Source organism: Myotis brandtii, unplaced genomic scaffold (assembly GCF_000412655.1).
Source record: "Myotis brandtii unplaced genomic scaffold, ASM41265v1 scaffold463, whole genome shotgun sequence".
Lineage (NCBI taxonomy): Eukaryota > Metazoa > Chordata > Mammalia > Chiroptera > Vespertilionidae > Myotis > Myotis brandtii.
The window spans coordinates 932,902-938,578 of NW_005367694.1; positions in this window are offsets into that span (position 1 = coordinate 932,902).

Sequence of the window (5,677 nt, forward strand, 5' to 3'; positions counted from 1 at the left end):
TTTTAATAATAATTTTCTTTGGGTTCTTTTTATTATTCAGGAGTGAAATGAGGAAGGTTGGTCACGAGAAGCCAAACCTAGCACATTCCCTTCCTCGGGAATGGGGGTGGGCCTTTTAAGCATTTCAGACTCAGACTCTGCTGTGCTGTGTAAATGCCCCTCTGTTCAGGGGTTCCAGGGCCACGTCAGAGGTGATTTTCAGGAGAACGGAGGAGCCACCCCATGGAGCCTTTTGAATGAGAGTGCTGAAAAGAGAAATGGGTGAGGTTTGGCTGTGTTCTGTACAAATGCTTGCTTTTCCCCTCAGGCTAGGCTGGTTGGTCTAGCATCTAAGAAAGGGATCATTGATTCTGAACTATCGCCCCCAAGTCAGAAACCTATGTGCAGAGGCTGCCTTCCTATCTGAGAATCAAAATGTTAATCTCCTCTTCATGATGCGATCACATTTCTCTTTAGGCCACATGTCAACCTGCCTGTGAAAAGAACACTGATTAGCTTCTAAGGAGGAAAATGTTGGGAATGAAAAGATTTGAAAAGTCAAAAGTTATTTTGTGGCTAAAGTTAGTATTTTTATTTTGAGAGTATGTCGATTAAAGCTGGGAAGTGAAACAAAGGAAGGGCAGAAGATAGAAAAGGCAAGAGGATAGCAACTGGAGTGAGTATAGGCGGAGCTGCTCTGGCCCTTTAAGAAGAAGGTCTCAGAGGCAGAAGAAATGAGCCTCAGGGCTGCGTGGACTCAGGAAACCAGTTACAGAAGCAAAGGCAGCCCTGGAGACAGGTTCAGGGGTTAGCCCTGGACATGCTGCCACTGCCCACTGCTCCCCCGGTTGCAATTGGAGTTCCTTAGAGTTTAGGAGAAAGAAAGCAAAGACACATGTTTGTTTGTTTGTTTTTCTTTTTGTGGCTAAAGTTATTTTTTTTTAAAATATATTTTATTGATTTTTTACGGAGAGGAAGGGAGAGGGCTAGAGAGCTAGAAACATCAATGAGAGAGAAACATCGATCAGCTGCCTCCTGCACACCCCCCACTGGGGATGTGCCCGCAACCAAGGTACATGCCCTTGACCGGAATCGAACCTGGGACCTTTCAGTTCGCAGGCCGACGCTCTATCCACTGAGCCGAACCGGTTAGGGCAGTGGCTAAAGTTATTTAAATGTGAGCAATTTGTGTTAAAGAGAAGCAGCCTCAGTATGTTTAAAATAATTGCAGGATAAAACTAGATTTTAGCATTTATATTTTATATCATTCATATCCTTTATCTTAAGAGTAGGCAACTAAATTGTACTATAACTTGCCTGCCAGAAATTCTCTCAGTCATCAGAAGAGACTGATAAAAGGGTATTTTTAGGGTTTGTATGAACAGATCATTTCAACAAATAGAAATATCCCCAAAGAAGTAAATTCTCAATCAAAATAGTACCAAACCCAAAACAGTCTTACCTAAAAAGCGCTAGTAGAATGCATAGAAATAATTGAGAGGCTCCGTGGGGTAAGGTTGGTTCATTTCAGGAACATGGCTGAGGTTTGAAACCTTATGCATGCCATGGCTACTCGATCCTGTAGTTTTCCTCGATGGCCTTGACCTGAGATTCCACCCCCCACCTTTGAGATACCTGTAGTTACATAGTGGTTTTGAAGTAGTACACCTTGATTTCCCCGAACCATTTGAGATCGATTTTGTTAGCATCCATTTCAGGAAGGTTCATCATTCTAGGCCTTAAACAGAATAATCTTAGCAACCACTTCATAAGGGATAGAAAACAGTGATGATTGGATTGAGAAACCAGGCATATTAATCGGGACCACAGCTGACAAGGTAGGCCAAAAACCAGCATGGTCTTTGAGAGTTTATCAAACGAAGAGGGCACATCAATCAGGATGATTTCTGGGTTCTCAGCCAAATGCACGTTTAGGAGATCTAACAAAAAAAGGAAATGATTTGAGCACAGTAAGTACTGCTTTGCTGGCCACTGGAGGAGACACACAGTTGAGCAAAGCAGACTCCAGCTGTTTACAGCCTGGTGGGGGAGAGAGACCTTAATGAAATAATCACAAGTAGGTCGTGGAAACTGGTAAGTGCTATGAAATAAAGCTTCGAGCACCGTGACAGCATGCAGCCGGGGCACAGCACAAGGGCGGAGGGTTGAGAGCAGGCTTTCCACAGGAGGTGACATCTGACCTAAGAGATGAGAGATGAGCAGGCAAACAGAAGAGGAAGAGCATTCCAGACAGTATGTTCAAAGGCCCTGAGGTGGAAGGAGTGTGACTGACATACTTTCAGGCTCAGTGGACCAGGATGGAGTAAGAAGAAGCTGAGCAGAGAGGCGGGGCGTCACGTGTCAATGAGGCAGTGTGGGGGTTGCAGCACCGTCATTTTAATAAGCAATGATGTCACCTCTACTGTTTGCCTCCTGGGATTTTTCTGGAAACAAGGTCTAATTCATATCACAAATGCTTTGCCTTTGTAATTCCCTGGGTGGAGCCTTAAACAGCCCTGGAGACACACCAAAGCGTGGTGCCCTGATTCTGATAAGGAGACTCTCCGCCCATCAGCTACAGAACCAGCACTCCCTGAAGATGTTCCCACAGATGAACCTGGACAAACTATGAGTGAGGAAGCTGTGTCCTTGTGCTCCCAGGAACGCTCTTCCATAAAACCAAGCCAAATGCAGGTGTGTAGCAAGTTATGGGGGGTTATTGACCCACTTTCCAACCCTTCATTGCACACACATTTTTGAACGTTGCTATGTGCTGGGCACCCGGCTAGGCACTGAGGGTATAAAACTGAGGAAGATAATGGTCCTTGCCCTGTAGTAGCTCAACATCTTACCTACAAGCAGATAATTTAGAATTCATTAGAGATGCTGAAGCCAAGTACTCTGCGATCCCAACAAGTGTTCAGCACAGTGCCTAGCACATTAATAAATAAAGGTTTATTTACAAAAACAGGCGGTTAGTCCACAAAGTCACTGACCCTGATTAGTCATAGTCTGGTAGTTGGTTGCTAACATTAAGTCATTATGGCAGATGATCTAGATCAGGGGTGGGCAACCCCTGGCACGCGTGCCAAACATGGCACGCCAGTAACTTTTGTGCTGGCATGCGAAACCCTCTCTTATAATCTTCCATTTACAATTTTTGTGAACATTTGAATGACTTAAATGTTAAATTACAAGGAACTGGCAAGACACTTGATGTTACGTTTGGTTACATAAAGGCTTTTGAAAAGAAACTGGAAGTTTTTAAGAGGGATGTGGATGGTGAGAGATTTAGATATTTCCCAAATCTCAAGAGGCACATCAAAGACCTCCCAAAAGATGACAGAACAGACTGTCAAAGCCTTCAAAAGCTGTTTTTAAACATCATCGAGTCAACTATTGAGCAGTTCTTCTCAAGATTTGCGAAATTCAGAGAACTGGAAGAGACAGCAAAATTCATGAGGTTTCCAGACAGCATGAAACTGGAGGAACTAAACTTACAAATGTTTTTGTGGATAGACATGGCTGACTTTGAAATGCAGTTGATTGAATTTCAGAGTAGCTTAATTTGGAAGCAGAAATTTATTGACCTTAGAGTTGACTTGGAAAACATTGAAAAAAAGCGATTAGAGACAGGAGTACCAGAGAGTAGTGTCAAAAACGAACTATTGAGGACTTGGAATGCCATTCCAGAAAATTTTTTCTGTTTAAAAAACTTTGCAACAGCATTACTCTCCATGTCTTCATCCACATACGCTTGTGAATCTTTGTTCTCAGTGATGAATTTTGTTAAGTCTCGTAATAGGAGTAGCCTGATGGATGAAAGTAGTAGCTCGTGCATATCTCTGAAGGTCACGAAATATAAACCTGATGTAAAATCTCTGTCATCAGTGATGCAGCAGCAAAAGTCCCACTGATAATATCAAACGGAGTCATAAAGTTTTCTGTCAGACTATCAGTGTACATGTATACATTAAAAAATAAATGTATTTTTCATCATCATATACTGTGTTTTTGTCACTCGAATGAATTTTATTATTTCTTCAAGGTTCTTCACATACGTACACCTTAAGAGATATCAAGTAGGCGTAACATGTTCTCAAAAAATTAGGGTTGGCACGCAGAAGAATTTTGAGTCAGAGATTTTGCTGGTTTTGGCATGCACTCACAAAAAGGTTGCCCACCCCTGGTCTAGACCCAGAGGGGTTGTCGTTTGATTTAAAGTAGATGCTGCCTGGCCGGTGTGGCCCAGTGGTTGAGCATCGATGTATGAACTAGGAGGTCACATTCAATTCCCATTTGGGGCACATGCCTGGGTTGTGGGCTCTATCCACAGTGGGGTGGGGGTGGGGAGGCTGGCATGCAGAAAGCTGCTGATCAATGATTTTCTCTCATCATTAATGTTTCTATTCTTCCTCTCTGAAATCAATAAAAATATATTTTAAAAAAATGATTAAAAGCAGATGCTGTGTGAAGTGTGAAGTTCACTGGAGAACTGATTTGTTGGATGTGGAGCAGGAGTCTGAGAAACATTTGGTGTGGGAGCCAGCAGCCTCTGTGTGTGTGGGAGGGGGTGTCTTTATTTCATCACAGCTATGGACTGGGGCGCCAAGGATTAAAAGTGAGATAATACATGTAAAGGGTTTAGCCCAGTGCTGTAGCAGATAATAAGCACTCAATAACTATTAGCTATTGTCATTTTGTTGTTATTCTGGTAGAGAAACCTTCCAGGGATTGGAATTAGGTAAAGCATGGTTAGTTTCTCTCTAGTGGAGTGAGAGGAGAGCCCTGTCAAATACCATTTTCAGGAACTGTGTCTGCTCCAGGAACGTAGCTTCCAGAAAGTGTGGAGGAGACAGCGGTCAAGGTTATGGAGGGATCCCTTTCCCTCTTCAAGGGGAGTCCTTGGTAGCTGTATTGGGTAATTCACACCTATATTCTGGTAGGAAAGTTGGAGGTAACAAACAATAACAACCATTTGAGAACACATACTACTTGGGACAGCTGTTTAATTTTTATTTTTTAATCCTCACCTGAATATATGCTTAGAGAAAGGAAGGGAGGGAGAGAGAGAGAGAGAGAGAGGGAGAGAGAGAGAGAGAGAGAGGTTGCCTTCCAGATGTGCCCCCTCCAGGGATCGAACCCGAAACCCAGGTATGTGCCCTGACCAGGAATTGAACCTGCAAACCTTTTGGTGCACAGAATGAGATGCTCAACCAACTGAGCCGCTGGGGCCGGCCAATATTTTTAAAAGTCCCACACCACCTCCAGGGGCATCTCTTTGATGCGCTTCGATGGTCCATCACTGTGTTTTGTTCAAATCTGTCTGCAAGTTGTCCTTGCCCTGCCTCTCCAGTCCCCTCGCGGTTCTGGCCCCAGGCAGGTGTCCTCAGTCTCTGAAAGCTCACGCACAGCCCCGCGGGGGTACCAGCTGCGGTGATGTTAGAGATGCACAAAGAGCGGCTGCTTAATTGTATTCATTGTGACACAAATTAATGAGACTGAAACGAAAAAAAAAAGAACCAGATCCGGGGCTGGTGTAGACAAGTCTTGGTGATCCCGGGGTGGTGGGGTGTGTGCGGGAAGGGAAATGGCCGAGCCCCAATCGGGAGGAAGGAGGAGTGCGCCCAAGGAGCAGGTGCAGCGAGCCTGATGGGGCTGCGGGCCTGGGCCAGACCCGCGGGGCTAGGGGGCGTGG